We start from the raw sequence: 20,011 nt of genomic DNA, 5'->3' as shown, positions 1-20,011 counted from the left end.
GCTTATTCACTTACTTACATTGGAATATTTGGTAGATATTTTATGAAACTAGAACAAAGTGGGTTTGTCATTTCAAGAAAAATAAGTGATATGTATTGTCGAGAATGACATTTAAGCTTTATTATTATTAAATATTGTGGTATTGGGCATCAAGCCCAAGGTCTCCTGAATGCTATGCAAGGCTAATACCACTGAGCTACATCCCCAGACACAACTCATGGACAATTTCTCTGCTCTGTTCACACTGTAACTTCCAAAACTTAAAATGGTTTTTTTTTTTTGAACTTTGCTATCTTATAAAGAAAAGTATCACTATCTGTGAATCATTATCTTCCAAATGGCCAATGCTAATATGTCAAAGTCATGCATGGACAAAAGATCCATTCCAAATGCAAGACAGATTAGTGGATTTTAATGCAATCAAACAAAGGCTCACTGATCTAATTTAAGATTCCAAACTTCAATGAGTGTGATGTGTGTGTATATATGTATTTGTATAAGGAATTGAACCCAGGTTGAGTGTGTGCTCTACCACTGAGCTATACCCTAGACCTGCAAATAATTCTTGGTCAACTGCCATTGTGAAGTTTTGGATAGTAACAAAGAAGAATATCCCCAGTTGATGGAAAAGCCTATTTAAAGTATTTCTCCCTTTTCCAGTCATAGTACTCTCTTAGCATCTGTGGAGAATTAGTTCTAGGATCTCTTGAGTACAACAAAATTTGCAGATGTGCAAGTCCTTCATATAAATTCTGTTGAATTCTGATATAAATTAAATATATCCTATCATAAGAGAAGAATGGGGGATGGAAGAAAGGAAGGAAGCAAGGAAGGAAGTAAGGAAGGAAGGAGGGAAAGAAAAACCTGAACTGAATACTGTGGCTCAAGCCTGTAATACTAGCTATTAAGATTGAGAGACTCAACCTTTTTTTTTGGGGGGGCGGTCCGCTCATGGGGCCTGAACTCTAGGCCTGGGCGCTATCCCACAGCTCTTCAGCTCAAGGCTAGCGCTGTACACTTGAGCCACAGCGCCACTTCTGGCTTTTTTTTTCCTTTTGCTTATGTGGTACTGAGGAATTGAACCCAGGACCTCATGCATGCAAGGCAAGCACTCTAACATTGAGACACCTTCCCAGCCCTGAGAGAGAGAAAGAGATTCAATCTTAATCAATAGTTGGGCATGTCATGCTAACCAGGCAGAGAAGCACACATAGGAGTATCTATTGGTCCAGGCTAGCCCATGCATGAAGATTCTGTCTTGGAAATAACCAACATAAAAGAGATGGAGTTGTGTGTGGATGTAATGGTTTAAGTGATAGACCTGCCTAGAAAGCATGAGGCTCTTGGTTCAAACTCCATTAAAAACAAACCCACCCTGAAAGTGTGCGTGTGTTGAGTGTAGATGTAATTTTTTTCATTGCATTTTTGATCCTTAGTTGGTTGAACTGGGGTTGAAGAGGGCTGCTTACATTTATTTATGTGAGACTGGATTTTCTTCATATAGTTCAACTAAAGCAACAGAGCCCAACAAATTAAATGCAGAAGCCAAGATGAAATTCCAGATGTCTTCCATTATGCTAAACTTTAAAGAAATGCAAAGAAATGTCAGTGTTATTACTAAATGTTCCTTTCTTTTGGAAAATACATTATTTTTTCATAAAACCATTATGATAGCATGTAACAGTCTTTTTTAAAGAATATATATATAAATTATAAATTTCAAATTTGGTAAATATTGACACATATAACCCACATGAACAAAAACTCTTTGAGGTCCTCAATAAGTGTTAAGCATGAGAAGTCAAGAAGAAAGATTTGGAAACCACAGAGCCAGAGACATTGCTGAGGAGGGAGTGGGGTGGGGGGCTTGGTCTCAGCCTAATGTTTCAGAGATCCTCTCCAAAGTTGCCTTCTAACAACTGTTCTTTTAAAGGAAGGTAATGCAGGGATTAATGACTAGAGTGAGGAAGTTTACAAAACATTCCTTTACAAAGAAGCCATTTCCATGCAGAAATGCAAACCTGTGCAGATACCATGATTGTAACAATTCGGTAATGCCTGATGTTCATACTATATAGGCAAGAACTAGGAGGGGACTTTGCAAACGAGAATTGCAACATTAAGATGGCAGGGTTGTTCTTGATGGATGTTATTTTTATACCTTAACAGTTTAAAAGAAGCCAGATTAGAAATATTCATCAACACAGCAAGAATGATCATTTTTGTCGGAGATTCAAAGTAAGACTTCCATCCATTATTTTTTTTTTATAAAACCAAGCTATTAGGTTGACAGAGTCACAAACATCACCAAGCTCCTTGACAATGAGGACAGTTCAGCTCTGTGTCTGTCTCTAAAGGGACAGTTTGGTGTGAACTGTATTTGGTATGAACTGTATTTGTATCCCAAGCCTATGGAAGGAGGCAAACAAATTGTGTAGTGGTCTTAGGGCTAAGTGTGGAGTCCAGTCTGCATGTTGAAGCACGTACCACACGGCTTTGTTGACATGTTCCAATCTAACCATTTCGTGTGGGTGAGCTGGATAACTTCCAGATGGAAGGAAGTGTTCAAAATGAACACCTTAGCTGGATGTGAGTCAAGTTTCAGAGGCTGCAGCTTTTGACACATGCAACAAAGAAGAGTAGGTACCACCACAGACTACCTGGAAAATGGCGGGCTTCTCACTGGCAGTGATCTTCCTGGAGGGTAGTTCTGAAATACCGTATGTTTTCCCCAGACTGGTAGAAACATGTGGCCCACAGGCATGCCAGCTTCCAGTCTGGATCTGCTTCAGGTGCTGAGATGGCCTCTTCTGTATCTTCTAAACACAGCATATTTTTCTTGTGATGCAGATACTTAATTCTTTCTTTGCACAGATTGAGTGCTCATCGTGAGTTACCTACTCTGGGGTCTAGATAAGTAAGAGTGAATAAAACACTAAGCTCCTCTTCATGAAGCTCACTTGCTAGAGATTTGATATCTGAGGTTGGATAACTTGTTTTTTTAATTTTTGAGACACAATTTCACTGTGTAGCCAAGCTGGCCTCAAATTTGAGATGTGCTTGGCTTAACCTCTGGAGTACTGGGATTACAAGTTTGTATCACCACATCTGGCTAGGCTGGGTAGCTTTAAAATAAAAGTTCATTTGGCTCAGTATTCTGGTGGTTGGAGGGCACTGGTATCCTGGATCACAAGCATGGTAGAAAAGCAGAAAGGAAACTCAAGGTAGAAGATGTGATCTATCACAGGAGACCTGTGGAGATAATGCTAATCCACTCACGTGAGTAAGCCCCTATCACCTACTTACCTTCCACCAGGCTTTCCCTCCTAAAGTTTCCCCATCTCATCACCACCAACTGGAACCACGCTACCAGCATGGGGACAGAGTGAAACTATTATCTGAATCTTAGCAATGGGAGACAGAAGGTCATCAAGATAATTAAGTAAACTACAAAATATGTTGGATATACATACATTGCATGAAAAATGACATGCAGGGAAAGATCAGTGTAAGGGTGCGTATAGAGGTGCTTTATTGAAAAGTTGACATTTAAGCAAAGAACTACTATATCACTTTTATTGAATAAATGTTTGTTTTTGTTTTTGGGGGGGAGGGGAAAGGGTAGGTGGGTAGTCCTGGGGTTTGAACTCAGGACTCATCTGCTGGGCAGGTGATCTAGCACTGAGCCATGTCTACAACCTGGATAAATGAGTTTACAGATAAACACAGATAACGTTACAACACAAAGTACCCACTCTCCCATTTCTAGAGACAACCACTACTAACATTTTGCTGGTATAGTCTTATACTATGTGTGTGCAAACACATCACATTTCCCACAGGTAGGTGTGTTCCATGTGTACACACATGAAGTCTCTTGCTCTCATTTTACAGCATAGCCTGAACGTCTTTCCACATCACTTTCTAGATCTGCACCATCACTTCCACTGGCCACAGAAAATGGAGAGGGCATATTTGTGGTCAGTTGTTCATTACTATAATGAAATCCCTGAGGTTGGTTATCATTACAAAAAAAGATGTGTATATGTATATGATTTATTATGAGAAATTGGATGGTGTGATCATTGAATCTGAGAAGTCACCTGATTTAACATCTTAAAAGTGAATTCCCAGGCAAGCTACTAGTATAGTTTTGAGAACTGAAGCTGATGGCCTAAGTCCCAATCTAGGGCAAAACAAAGCCGTTAGTGGATTGGATGTTTCCCACTCACATGGGGAATGGTAACCTGTTCTACTCAGTCCACAGATTTTTAATGCTAATCTCTTCTAGAAACATCCCCAAAGCCCATAAGTAAGGCTTAGTTGGGACTCCTCTTATCCCAGTGAAGTTGAGACATAAAATTGGCCATTGTACCTCATATCTTAGGTGGTCATTTACTCTTGAGCTTCCTCCTTGTACTTTAAGTACACAAGGAAGAACATCGTAGAAAATAGACTCAGTGGGGCTGGGAATATGGCTTAGTGGCAGAGTGCTTGCCTAGCATGTATGAGGACCTGGGTTCAATTCCTCAGTACCACATGGCTAGGAACAACGACATAATTTGTTGAGTTCAGTTCATAAAAGAAAATGAGACCCTCTTGTTCCCCATTCAATAAAAAAAATTCAAGCTGGCCACTGTGGAGCATGACCAACAACCACAAGGACTCTGAGTGTGGGCACAGGCCTGAGGGAACTACTTGGAGCACACCCAGAGGCCTTCTGCCTGTGGCCTCTGTTCTGTTTCGGGGTTGGACTTTCACAGCATGCACCATTTTTCTTGCTGAGGTGCATGTAGTATTTTTAGAAAGCTATTTTTTTTCTTGGCCCCATTTCTCTTTCATGGAAGAGGCTGAGGATCTCAAAGTTGTCCATCTACAAATAAGCCCTACTTGAAGAGTGAAATGAAAAGTTCAGAATCTTGCTGATAATTCTGATGTTTTCAAAACAAACAGGCATGGTTATAAAGATGGTTTATGGGCTTATTAAAAATCCCCAACCTGTCATATCAGCCACAGAACAGAGAGTGCAAATTGAGAGAAACCCGGTGAAGCTCTTTCACAGCTCCTCTGGGGCAAGCCAGGTGCTTCCGAGTGAACAGTTGATGAGTGGGCCCAAGATGCTCTTCAGGAAAAAGGGGAGTCAGGATGCTTCCCATGTCACCACAGGCTGTGTAAATGGAAGGCTTTGGAGGGGAGAACTGCTCTTCAGTGGCTGACTCTCAGCCTCCATTCCCTACCTTTCCCCCATCCCTCAAATCTCATACTAGGCACAGAGATAAAGGAATGGGAGTCCAGCCTGAGATACTCTTTGCCAGAGAGCTTTCCAGACCTGCTTGATTTTGTCCAGCTGGTTTTGAATGATGTGGTGCCCAAACCTCCTTGGCTTTAGGATTCAGTTACAGGGCCTTTGCCTTCAGATAGATTCTTCTACCTCCTGACTCTGTTATACCAATTGGATCACAAAGCTAATAATTTTGTTAGACAGGATCCACCAAGCAATACAGGAGCTACTCAAAATCTGTTGACTGATTGGCTGACCAATGGCCTTGCAGGACAATTGCTTAGAAGCCACAGCTGAAGTTGTACCTTGAGCTGCAATAAGATGCAGGGCATGATATTCAGACTGTGCTGAACAAGGCTTGCTTTTCTAAATCCAGTGATTCCTGGAAGGGCCAACCTTCTTAACAAAGAAAGGATTCTAAAGGAGTGCAGAGTTTTTCAGCCCTGAGGAGGATTCTAGTTCTGATGGTCTCTCCTCTATCCCTTTATCCCCCTGTGAGGTTACTACATCAGCATGTTTTTTTCAGACACAGGGCTGCCTGCCCTGGGGTGCTAGCTTCCATCATGGTGAAGGGGATCCAGGCTGATGAAATCTCAGGCTTTTCCTGTTCTGCACATTCTCTCTCAGGCTAGCATAGCAGCCAGAGTTGTGAAAGAGGGGGTAAACTTCCTTGAAGACCAGTAACTATGATTAGATGAGGTGGCATAATGTGATATTCCAGGGACAACAGATTTATTCGTGTGAATGTGAATTGTCTTTGGATGCACAAATCCTCTAAGAGGTTTCCAGCAGGTTAGGTTGGAGGAAAGGTGATTGATGTCATTTTGCTCCACTCAAGGGAGCTCTGGAGGGGTGAAAAATGATTGTGAAGGAGGGTCTAGGGCCAATGTAAGGGAGGGATGAAGCGAGGTGTTTTATTGAAGGTCTTAGGATAGCATGATGAATGGATTAGAAACAAAAATATTTATGCACTTCAAATGTTTTTCTTGGCTGGTTTGGCTGTCAGTCAAAGAAGAGGAAGTCCTTATGTATGGACTACTAGAGTCAGTATTTAACTGCTTTGCCTTCCATTTCTTTTCCATTCAGTTCAGCCTGTTCACCTCTGGCAATTTCTCTCATTAAATGGTGCATCAAGTCACTTCATTCTCAAGAAAATCCAATATTTCCTTATGATCAATTGAGCTTCATTGCTAATCTTTTAAAATAATCTGGGGCTGGGAAGGTGGCTCAGTGGTAGAGTGCTTGCCTTGCATGCTTGAGGCCCTGGGTTCGATTCCTCAGCACCACATAAGCAAAAAGAAAAAAAATTCCGGAAGTGGTGCTGTGGCTCTAGTGGTAGAGCGCTAGCCTTGAGCTGAAGAGCTGAGGGATATCGCCCAGGCCCAGAGTTCAGGCCCCACAACTGGACTCCCCCCAAAAAATAAAATAAAATAAAATAATCTGGCGTTGAGTTAACATTTGTTTTTAGATTCTCTTAACTAGAATCTAAAAGTCAAAGTAAATTCCATTTACTGCTTTCTTTCCAGGTTAAATGTGGAAACCCTGAGGAGATCACATCCTAATGCACCGACCATGAGCTTTGTATGCCTTAAGATGACTTTTAGAAGTAAATTGCTTAACAATCTTGGAGGCTATTGATTTTTAGAATGAGTTCTCCAGATGTAAAACTGTATTTTTACAAAACACAACAGAAATGGAAACTATTTTGGTGAGGAAATCCACTTTTAGTGATGTTTTTGGTTTTTACTTAATCATTTTCTTGATGTGTCACTGACAAACATGTGAAGAACTAAGGACTCTGGACATTCTTTTTGCTGGTGTGTGAAGAATACTGTAAGAATGAGGGAACATTCTATATCACCACACTGCAGTCTATGACTTCTGGCTTCATCTTCAGCCCTTTCTGGTGAAGCCCTATTTCACAATTAAAATGTGAGGTTAAAAAGTCAGAGATGGGCTGGGAAGGTGGCTCAGTGGTAGAGCGTTTGCCTTGCATGCTGGAGGCCCTGGGTTCGATTCCTCAGCACCACATAAGCAAAAAGAAAAAAGCCGGAAGTGGCGCTGTGGCTAAAGTGGTAGAGCGCTAGCCTTGAGCTGAAGAGCTGAGGGACAATGCCCAGGCCCAGAGTTCAGGCCCCACGACCGGACCCCCCCCCACCAAAAAAAAGTCAGAGATATTGGTGTTTAGGCAACAGCTCACTTCTGTGAAGGCAGCAGCACCCTAGGGCCCATAAAGATACCAGCTCCCAGGCCCTCCTTTTAAAGGGAATAGCGTTCTGGTCTTTAGCCCTAAGTATAAGCAAATGCCACCTCAAAGCCGTTCTAGCCCATAATTGCTTTGGTTGCATTTTATGTTCCTGGGCTTCTAGTCAAGTTGTTCCTGGTTACCAGTCCCCCAAGTCAAGGCTTAGACCTCCTTCAAAAACTCATTTCTTTTATAAAACAGGGATTGAACCCCACTGATGACAACAGTTTCCAGAAAGTTCCAAAATTTCCATCTTAGAGAGAAACATTGAAGGGTGTAGGGAAAAGGGAAAGAAAAGAGGAAAAATGCAAAGCAAATAAGGAAACAAGAATGTAACTAGAATTCCAAAGAGCCTCTTAACAAATTATAGCCATATGAGCTAGTGTTGCCCTTTTTGATGAATTAGCGCCATGCACACACACACATACACACATATACACACACACACACACGTATATGTATATGTATAATTTCAAAAGCAATTGCCAGTGAACTCATGATGAATATGAATTGAAGGGCCTCCCATCAGTGTTTAGCTGAGATGGTGCATCTGGATGGCTATGGGGTATGATTAGGGAAAACTCTGTAGTCCGCTTAAGTGGACACAGGCCTCCCAACATAGCCTAAGACTGAGCACAGCCCATGGAGGAGGAGCTGGCTGCTGTCCTCAAGTGAACCTACCACTGCTGATCCACCACCAGTGTTCTTTAGCATGGAGATAGCTTGTCTGTACTTTCAGACTCCAAGTGGACATTTAGACAACACTGCAAGGGGTGTCACTCTACATGCTTATCAAACAACACCTATATTTTTGTTTACATTATAAGAAGGAATATCAGAAATGGAATCCAAAGAAGGAAGTAGGAGCTACTGAAATAAAGATACAAAGGAGCTGAAGATGAAGTTGAGCTAGGAGTGTGTGATTGACAGGTAAGAGGACCTCTTACCTGTCCTCTTGCTCTGGGGTTCTTCATCTCACTGAGTTGTAGAACTCCTGGTAATGTAATGAAGCGAGGACCCTTTCTTATAGTACTATTTTGAAACACATATATGATTTAGGGCATCAGTGGCTTATGATTATAGTCTCTAAGTATGCAGGAGGCTGATCAATGTTTGGAGCCAGCTCAGGCAGGCAAATCTCTTATCTCCAATCAACCAGCAAAAAGCTATGTGTGAAGGTGTGGCTCAAACGATGAGTGCTAGCCATGAGTAAAAAAACTGAGCAAGGACATGAGGTCCTGAGTTCAAGCCCCAATACTGGTGCAAATAAACAAACAATAAGCACAAAATAAGCTGGAAGCATGGCTTAGTGGGAGAGCACCTACCTATGAAGTGTGAGGCCCTGAGTTCAAGCCCCATCATCACCAATAAAAAAATCCAACTACAATTGTATTGAAATATAATGATCAAAATGCTTAGAAATGAATTTGTGATATAATAATGTATATACTTCATTGAAGAATTCTTCAGTGAAGAATAATATTTAAAGGCAAGTGTATTAGTTACCTTACTTGAAGGGAATGTGGATAGTAAATGCTATTTCAAGATATATGTAATAACTATCAATAGGTAGAACAATATCTGACTATTTAAGAATATCTTTATTACTATCTTTAAGCAGTTGCACAAAGGACTGGCATTTAACAAAGCAGTTAGTGAATACAATATATCTTGATCAGTGTCAGCCCTTTCAATATTCTTACTCATCCTTCCTCTACTTACCCTTTCCCTCACTCTTCTTAATTTAGTAGGATATACATTGGATTCTGGACTGATTTTTTCTGGTGAAAATGTTATAGGGTCTGTGAAAGTCTGTGGCTTATAGCCAATGTTTACAATGAAAGAAATGGTTAAAAAAACGTATTTGAGAGTAGTGAAAATAAAGTGATTGTTTTTCTTTCCCATCCAGTTTTACAGACATGTTGGATTCTCCCTAGAATACCAAGGTTTTTTGTCCCCTAGATTAAGAAGCTCAGTGAAATTGCAAAACTACCTGGGCAAAGCCTGGGGGTCCGGTGCGGGGGGCAGAGATCATATTCCTAAGCCATTGTCATGTTTGCTAATCATTGTTGATACAAGGTATGGGCAGAGTGGTTTCATTTAATTTCTTACACTGGCTTAATAAGAATTATTGTTTAAAATTGATTAATATGCGCCCACAGCTCATGACTTACACAGCTGAATTAAATTAAAACCCTGGTTAATTAAGCAGCTGTCAGAGAGGAAAAGGGAGTCTGCATGGAGAAGAGCCTCTGGGCCACAGAGGCGGGCGACGTGGAAGTCATCACCAGCTGCCTGGGAGGTGAGCACTGGCAGCTTCTGGGAAGGACTTTGGCAGGTGGTCACAGCTGTGGGGATGTGGAGAGGATGACAGGAAAAGCACCTCAGCAGAAGGCCTCTGACTGGGCTTGCTTTTGGCTCATGTTTTTGCTCTCCTGATTGTTTTGGGTTCTTACTTCCAGCTCTCACATCAGGATGGCCAAGTACCCAATTCAAACTCCTTATAAAATGTTCCTTAGGAAGGAGCAGGAGCCAGGTGGTCCTGTGCCTGCTGCAGAAATACTGAAGTGGAAATCTATTGCTCTCAAGTTACCAAGGCAACTTGCTGACTAAGCTGATGACATCAAAGGAGATGGAGAGAGAGTCACACACTGCCTCCCTTTAGAAAACTCCAGAAGCTTATAAAACAGTGCACTGAAGCTACTGGCCTCAATACTGTAATAAAATCCACTGTTGGACTGTGCACTAATAAAGGGTCAGACAGTGCTCCAAATTCCTATATATACATATAAATATATATGTGGGTGTGTATCTACATATATATGTGTACATATAATCCATAGATACATTCATATATCTGTGTATATGCATATATGAGAATATATACAAATATGTGCATTATACTCTCATATATAATATGCTCCCCCATGCATGCACACACACACACACACACACACACACACACACATCTTTGTTGTTGGGACAGTGTTCTCATAGGTAACTCAGGCTGGCTTAGACCTTGAGATTCTTCTAAGCATTAGGATTATAGGTATATACCACCATACTTGGTTTCAATCATTATGCATTACTTATTGAATTTGAATTTTTTATTTAGTATTTAAGAAGTAGATGTTACTATTCCTATTTTGTTGATAGAGGAAAATGTATATAAATTGCCTAACTGAAGAAACAGAAACTTGAGCCTATATACTTCGGGTCAGTATGTGATGGATGGATCTTGTATTTGCATGGTAATACTCCTTTCATTAACAGCAGAAGCCTGTTTGCCTTTAAGAGCTTGTTTTTAACCTCAAATAAGTAGGTGGGATGAGCAGAGAATGAGAGGAGAGGAGTACATGTGGCTGATGAGTAGGAGGATCAAGAGTTTGTCCTTTTGGTCCTTAAACTTAATGTTGCTATGAAACTCCTGGCAAGTTGGTAAAGCCTACAGCTTCAAAAAGTGTTGTTCCTCAAACCTTAAAGAAGAGTTTCTTGAGAAGACAATCTAAAACACAAAGTCATTTGTGCTTTAGGAAACCTCCATGTTCTAAAGGCAGGTATTTAATTGATCAGTCTTTTATCATTTGCAGGATACAACATGAATTAGAGGATTTATTTATTTAATGTATCTGAGATATATTCAATAACAAGTGAGTAGTTGAATTCAGGTTGAAATTTACTTTTTAATTGTTCTCAGCTCTTCCCAAACCAGTTTTAAAATCCTAGCTTAGAAGCCAGATGTGATGAGTCATGCCTATAATCCTAACTACTTCGAAGGCAGAGATCTGGAAGATCATAGTTTGAAGCCAGTTTAGGTAAAAAGTTTATCTGACCACATCTCAACAACAAAAAAGCTCAGTGTACATGCCTGGCATCCCTGCCAAACTGGAAGTATGAATAGAAAGACTGTGGTCCAGACTGATCTGGCATAAAACTATGACCTTATTAGAAAAATAAAGCAAAAAGTATTGGTTATGTGTGGCTCAAATAGAAGAGCACCTGCCTATTAAACACAAGGCCCTGAGTTAAAACTCCATTGCCCCCTCCACAAAAATAATCCCAGAGCAGATTCAAACGGAGGCAAAACTGTCTTTACATGGCCTTTGCCATCATGGTCATTGTGATCACCATGAGATGCAGCTCTCCTGAAGGCCTGTGGGATATCTTCTTCCGAGTGTGGCTCACTGTTCTTGTGTCTTTCCAGCCAACGATTCAGTTTGTTGCCTTGGCCCTGGATCTGTTAGGTAATTGTGGCACAATCACTTATTAACCTCCTTGAATCTCAATTATCTGTGGTTTTAAAACGAGACTGGTGCTACAGAGTCTCAATGACCCCTCATGGGTCATTGGGAGAATTGCTTGGGATGATTGGGAAAAAGGCACTGTTCTATTATGACATTAGATAAATGTCCTGGGAAGGTCTAGAAAGTATTGCTCCTTGTAGAAAGAACTTCAGCGACTTTGGTCCCCTGAAAAGAGAGGTTACAGGTTGCTTTTAAATAGCCTGCCTTCTTTTTGTATTATCAGAACTCAATTAAATTGAGCTGTTCATCACTTAGCACAGGCATTTACAAATTTGCATGGTCACTTATCTTGTTAAAGTCTCTACTCTCAGACCATTGGAGCAGAAGCTTTGCTTAATACCTAATGCCTAAAGCTTTCCCTAATACCTCCAATGGCTCCTGCAAGCAAAAAGTACTGAGAAAATGCAGACGGCTATACTTCTATACAGAAAATACATGCAACACTTAACCGAGCAGAAACCATGTTCCAGAAGCTGCTCCAGGCACTCCATTTTGATCAATGTGGAGGATATTCACAGCACACCTCTGAAGCAAGGACTGTCACTTTCTCCATGCTGTAGGTGAGAAGACAAAAGCAAAGAGAGCAAAGAAGCTCACACAGGTGAGAGGCAGGTCTGAGTCGAGTACCCAGGTACAGGAATTGAGAGCCCCAAGTTTAAATTCTGGTATTTCAAGATAAGCAGAGCAGGTGAGAGAGAAGGTTGGCCTCTCCAGTTCCCTAACTTTGCCTATACTCCTGTCCCTACTGTTCTGTCTTGAACGGTATATCTTCCCATTTATATCCACCTGGAATCTGAGGATGGAAATAGAGACTATTTGAAAATAGTGTCTTTCTAGGTGTTAATAGGTAAGATGAGGTAATACTAGATTAAGGTGAACCCTAATATGGCATACGTCCTTGTAAGGGAAGTTTGGAACACACACACACACACACACACACACACACGCACGCACACACATATACACATGATGATGAGGCCTGAGAACAGATGGGAATAATGTGTCCATAAATCAGAGATGCCAAAGGTTTCCAACAACACCCCAGGAATCAGGATGGAGGCAAGGGGAAGATTCTCCCTCAAAGCCCCCACAAAGAACCAGGCTTGCAGTACCTTGGTTTGTGACTTCTGGCTTCTGGAAGTATGGAAGAATAAATTCCTGTCATCTTACATCATCCAGTTGTGATACTTTGTTATGGCTACCCTAGCAAATCAATGCACCTTCCTTATCTCTATTCTCTGCTTCCAGTGAAGTAAAGGAAAATATTGCACAGATGATCAAAAAGCTAAAAATTCAAGACATTGGAGTTGGGGGTTGGTGTTACATTAGCTCATTTCCTTTTTCTCTGATTAAACCTCATAAAACCTCAGCCCACTCAGATTAGGAAAGAGTGAGCGCATCCACAGGCCATTATCTCTTGGTGAAGTAAAACTAGTTCCAGAGAAAACAGCCTGGACAACCCTACCTTCACTCATCATCTAATCTGGCTGTGTGGTAGAACTGTCCACTTCCCTCTGCTTTTTTGGAGGGTGAGGAGGGGGCAGAGAGAGGTCATTCCCCACATAAGACTTTGAATTGGTCTCTATAAAACAAGAGAACCATTATTTTTCAACAGAAAACTATAGTTTTCCATACATAGGGCTGGAGTCTTGAATCCAATGGTTTGTCTAGTAAATCATTTTATTGAGAGCAAAGTCACTGAATTTCTTGGGATAACTGAGAATAAGCCATTTAGCTTAGAGATGGCCAAGGGGCAGGGGAAAAGAAGCATGGTCTAACGAGACAGGCCCATACTCTATTGAGAGGCTCCTTGGTTCATAGGCTTGGCCATCCATCTTCAAAGAGTTCTGCTGGCTGTGTGAGCCTTCAAGGCAACTTTTCATCCTGGATGCACCACACATTCAGAAAATGTTTCCTGAATGTTTACTCTTATTATCTATTAATTATCCTTTTGGGGGAAAAGAAAGAAATGTCCTTAGAAGCACAGTGGAAAATGTTATGCAGAAGAAAAGCTCATCAGGAGAGAAAACCTGAAAAGGGAGATAGGATTCAGAGGAACCACAGCCTTTTCTACCACCCATGTACACCCTCTCTTCCCCCTGCTTGTGAGTTTTGTGTTTAAGTCCATTTTGAGTAGATATTCAAAGGTCCTAAAGTCATCAAGCTAGTGTCTCTGAAAAACATTACCAGGCTGCTAAGCATTAGTCTCACCTATACTGAGTGCCTGAAAACAGGAAAGGTACTTAGAAACACAAAAGCTTACCAGACATACTGTTGCTGTGGACTGAATGTTTATGCTCCATCAAAATTCATGTTCTGAAGCCTAATCCTCAGTGTGATGGATAATTGGGAGGAGAACCGTTGGGAGGTGATGATTAGTGGGGCTAATGACCTTGTTGAAAAGAGGAGAATATAATCTTTCCCCCTCTCTTCTCTCTGCAGCAGAAAGAAGAAATATACCAGCAAATCAGAAAGCATCAGATGGTATCTTGATCTTGGACTTAATGGCTTCCTGAACTGTAAGAAATTAATGTTAGTTCTTTAAGCCACTCAGTCTGTGGCAGCTTGTTGTAACTCCTGTCCTCAAAGAGGTTACAATGCTAAAAACACAAGCAAAGCTAACTATATTTAGGAAAGACTTAGCAGAAGAATAAATGAGCGTTGTGGCTTCAGAGTAAGAAAAAGAGCACTTTTGGGCAGAGTGATCAAGGATGCAATATGAAATACTCAAGGTGATGTTTCTGTAGATTGAAGTGTAGCTGTGAGCGCCTATGTGCAGGAACTCATGTGTCATACGCGTGAGATCTTTGAGGCATACAACAGAGGGTATGGATGACATAGGCTATGGTGCTCTCCGGAACTGAGCCACAGGTGGCTTTGTTTCCAGAAGTTGTTGATGGCACTAGCCAACACGCGAGGAGGGGGCTCATGTCTGGCAATTCTTCTCTATCCAGTAAAAGCAGTTAAGGAGGGGTAGCAGGCTGGCAGATTCTTAGAAGAAAATGATGGAGATAATGAAATGTCTGTGTAAGTGTGAATGTCAAGTTTGCCTGGAATATGGGGGACAAAGAAAAACTAGCAGATCTGTAGCTGGGAGGAGGGTGAGTACTTAAGTATTTACTACAGCAGTCTGTAGATTCTGTATTAGTTTCTCATAGTTGTTATAACAAATTACCACACATACTGACTTAAATGACAGACATCTATTCTGTCACATTGGGGAGCTAGAAATTTGTAATTAATTTTACTTAGGGGCAAAGTCAAGGTGTCATAGAAACTTCACGAGGAAAGTCTTTTTAGCTCTTGGTGGCTGCCAACTTTCTTTTGCTTATGGGTGATTTGCTCTAATCTGCCTCAGTGGTTATTTGTCTTTTGTTTCTTCTTTTTTTTTTTTTTAACTATTGTTAAGTCGTATATATACAAAGGGGTTTCAATTCATCCTGTCAGTTTATGAGCACAATGCATCTTGATCAATGTTACCCCTTTCATCATTTTCCCATCTCTCTGAATCCCACTCATCTCCTGATTTTATCTGGTCCCAGCTTCACATATATATTGCACATAATGACTGCAATTGTCTGCCCTTCCTTTCTCCATTCATCTAATCCCACTCACCTTTACATCACCACTCTCTATCTCCCACAATACTTGTCCCAGCTTCCTAGTATTCATTTTGTTAAACTGTAAGCTAGTTTTCCATCAGTTGGTGGTAAAAATCTTCCCATCCTCTTGTGATTGCATTCAGAGCCCATTCTGCTAATTAAGGTTAGTATCTTCACTTTATCATCCTTAATCATATCCCCAAAGATCCTTAACAGTCACAGATTTCAGAGAGTTAGGGTTGCTAGCATTATGCAGTCTCTTAGGGTCTTTTAAGGCAGAGAAAGCAAAGGAAAGTGAAAGCCACTAAGCTGAGCTTGATAAAGGTACTTGAACTTGGTGGCTGGGCTGATGGAAAGCCACTGGAAACTCAACCTTCACCAAGAACAGTAGGTGGGGACCAGCCTATGTCTAGAACTATTTTTATCTTCTCTTTTTCAGCTTACTGAATAAGCCATTTCCTTTATATTCCTTATCAATCTCAAAAGCACTTATTTTTTTTTAAATGGAAAGGAAGATGCAGACAAAGAGCTCTCTTTGGTCATGAATTTGAAAGGCTTAGTAAGGAATGTAGTGTGAAACTGTCTGAAATTCCTGGCAGCGGATATGAGTCATATATTACTGCCTGACATTTACAGAACATTCTTCATGACAATTTCTAGACTTGGTTAAGGGAGAGATAGTGAATTTGTTGGATGAGTGAGTCAGTATCCAAAGGTCTTTCTGTTTGAGCAATGGGTCAAATCCAAGAAGATGAAATGCTATAGGCATACACTAAATGCCTTGTACTTGCTCCAAAAAGCCAACTGAACAAATTCTACAAGAAGCTGGAGATGCAACTGAATAGCAGCATACATAAATACTGACTGTTTATAAAGATTTTATATTTATTTTTTTTAAAGATGAGGGCTTAAAAATATGGTACCTTAAAAGCCAATGGGATCTCTGTTTGCATTAATATGACAGAAAAGGGATTTCCAAAATTGTCAAAGGAACAACAAACTAACTGGGTATAGAAATTCACTGCTTTTGGAGAAGGCTTCCCTGAACCTTAGCACTGCTTCTGCAGACCCATATGCTATCCGTCTTACATTGATTTTAAAATTGGCTTTGAGTAAAAATTACAGGGAAAGGAAATTGAGAACAAAATGGAAAATGTAAATAAACTCTAGACTTAAACTCCAAGTACACAAATAGTGGGAAGAGAGGGGGTAGATGAATGGTAGAAAAGACTATGGTTCTTGGTACCTGAGAAAAGAAACATAGGCAGAGGGTTCTGTCTCTGTGGTTTTACAAAAAAGGAGAAGCTACTTAGAAGTCCAGAAACCATTATAATACCCTGTAGGGCAAAATTAGCCTCTGTGGTGGACATTATTGAGGCACTCCTAAAACCTGAGTTGCTGACCTCTGATTAGATGTGTTGTTTTGTGCGATAACTAAAGAGCCTTATCTCTTAATCTACTTTTATGGGGCACATTGGTTGTCTTTGAAGCCAGATACATACTAACTCAATCAAACTTTTGAATCTAAGAAAAATCACTAGCTTTGAGGTGGCATGATATAGTTAATACAACACACGCCTTTCAGCAAAGATGTGTGTAAGTCAAGCTGGATATTATTTTAGATACACAAATGGAATTATTACTCATGTGGTACCTTGGGTACTGGGTTCCATTCGAGGCCCTGCATTTCAACTTTACTCTTGGAGTTTCTCAGAGGATGATGGGGAATCTGGAACTCATGAGGGAAAGAGTCTGAGGGAGGTTAACTTGAGAAGTGATACCTGGTGTTTGGTGTTTTCTAGTGGGGATGATGTTTGAAGACTTGTTATAGAGATTGAAGTTTGATTGTATTTTCTATAGCTCCTAAGGTTGAACAAGTAGTCAGAAAGTACAAGGGAGACAAATTCTAGTTTGTAGTAAGGAAGAACTTCCCAAACATCAGGCCTTCTGGAATAAACCAGGCAGTCTGATGAAACTAAGAAGTTCCAGGATATGGTCAAACAACATCCACCAATTCACAGGAAATTCCTGCCTTCAGTGGCACTAAACTAGATGCTTCTGGAAAGTACTTAGAGACCAGGTGTTCTTCATCAGTATTATTTTACAATAGGTAGCACAAATGGTGGTGAGGGAGGTGACATGTCTAGGATCTTACCACCAGGCTGGCAAGTGGGTGAGGGGCAGGGCTGGGCTGGTGAGGTTACCAGAGTTCGCAGAGATGGTGGGATGAGCTTTTGAGTGTGCAGGACCGCTCTGGTAGTGAGCTCTTACAAGGCTGCACAAGATTGCACATTATAGGCAGACATGTGAGCTCCTTAGACTTGTGAGAGAAGTTCATGAAGCTGTCCCTAACCACTCTGTTCATTCAGAGAGAGATGCTTAAGCTAAAGTGGTAGGAATGAAGCTTGTATATGAGCTTCCTGGCACTGATCCATCAAGAGAGCCCTGAAAATCCAGCCAGTCTTTTAACCCTTCCAAAGTCAGTGTTCCCAGGGGATACAAAAGATCCATCTTGTACAGGTAGTAGGACAGGGCCTCATCCTACATGCATGCAACGTGGCTGAAGAGGGGTTTAACAAATCTCCAGGGGCCACACTGCTATGGGTCCAAGTCTAAGATATAGACAAAAGACTCAGCATTACATGTGAGACCAGTGGAAAATGTTTGGGAACCATTCTCCTTGGAGAAGGAGGGAGCTGGATGAGCAAGAGAGAGAAATTAAGCTGTGATGAAGATTCACCAAGTACTCAGTTGGTCCAACAGGGAGCTCTGGAAGCTGAGGTGACCTGGCAGAATTGAGACTGTTGCACACAGGGCCTCTATCTTTGTAGGCAGGATGTCCCTAGAGAAAAGGGTGTAACCTTGGGCTTGTCCCTTTGGCAGAAGGCAATTCCTGAAGAGGGGACTTGACTGTGAGCAGTCTGCAACCAACACCCCCTGCAGTTGGGGGAGGGAGAGCATAGGTCCAGCAGGGCGGCCACCATGGTGTTGCCAATGAGAACCACTCCCTGGCTCCCGCTGTACGTCATGGCAGACTGCCAGGCAAAACATTTCCATTTCCTCTGAAGGGGAACCCTTCTGGCTTACGATGAGGTCTCCGTAGATAACTGAATACTCTAAAGCACAAACTCTATCCAGGGATGGAAGAGAATCTCAGAGAGGATCTCTGGAGGGACAAGCTTTATGCTCCTCCCCTTCTCTCACTACCCCCTTCCCTGCCTGGCCTAAGGCAGGTCCCTGTGGAAGTAGATGCTAAGGCTCTGCACATACTGCCCACTCTGGTCCCCAGGGGAGTCCCAGGGGAGCCTGCCACGGCTTTGGGAGAAGACATACTATCCGAAGGAAACACCCACGTATCAGCAAAGCCAGTTGTGTTTAGAATTATGGATTTGGGGAAATTTGGTAATTTTTCTGCCAGAAGAAGTACGTCACAGTCAGTGACCCGACACACCCAGGATCAACATCCTCTGGGAAAGAAGAAACCTGAATCAGGACAGTTTTGATTTCCTTGACAAGTGGGAGGCTTTGTGGCCAGGAAGTGGCCTCCAGGATGGCCTGTCTGTGCACATCGGCCTTCCTGCAGGCACTTGCTCAGGCCTGATGCAATCGTACAGTCCTGAATAGTCCTTCCCCGTGCAATCGTCCTCACCCTCTTCCTCAGGGTGAATTCTTGCGAGCCCAGATGGAGACCTCACCCTCTCATATCTGTGTGAACCCCCACACTGCTGAGAAGGATGATGTCCATCTCTGTGGACATCTCTCCTTTCCCTCCCGCACAGCGTGGCTACTCAGAGTTGGAGGAAACCGATTTTATTTCCTTTAAGCAAAGTGATGGGAAGACTAAGCCCAGTACTTTGCCAGTACTTTTCTATGGATGACTTACTAGAATGGAGGAGACAGAGAAGGCTGCTGTTAGCCAGGTCTACGGCTGGTTGGGGGCTGTGGCTCTCTGGAGCCTCCCTGGGAGGTCCTGGGAGAGCCTGTGTCTCATCATCTCCACTGCCAAAAACAGTCCACAAAACTCCCTCCTATGATGTTCACCCTGTGCCACAGAGCTCCGTGAGGTTGGGCTTTTAAGATTTCCATTTTACCGTCCAGCTTTAGACTATAATCCTACCTATGCTTCCCAATGAATTACAGAAGTAATTCTGAATTGTTGATTGAGATAAAGTCTCCCAAACTTTTTTGGGGGAGGGGACTGGGCTGACATCAAAACTGCGATCCTCTGTCTCTCTCTCTCTCCTGAGCAGATGGGATTACAGATGTGTGTGCATAGCATGCCTGACCCTACACATGGCTTCTCTTCTTCCCGTATTTCCCCTCACACATCATTTGATAATTCACCGTCCTTAAACTCATTGTATCTGCAAAGACTAGTTTTCCAACTAAAGTCACAGTCATGGATTCTGGGACTCAGGGCACTGGCATGGCTTTCGGGGCCCACCATTCAATCCATCACCCCCGCCCCCCTTACCAGGCATGGTGTTGGCTTCTGCAAGAAGGGCACAGGAGCAGGGCAGAGAGGAGGGGAGCCGCTGAGCTGAACTTGCCTGCTGCCCGTGCATTCTGAGGTTTGGAG

Source organism: Dipodomys spectabilis, unplaced genomic scaffold (assembly GCF_019054845.1).
Source record: "Dipodomys spectabilis isolate Male_0828 unplaced genomic scaffold, ASM1905484v1 ptg000138l, whole genome shotgun sequence".
Taxonomy (NCBI): Eukaryota; Metazoa; Chordata; class Mammalia; order Rodentia; family Heteromyidae; genus Dipodomys; species Dipodomys spectabilis.
This window is presented reverse-complemented; position numbering follows the sequence as displayed.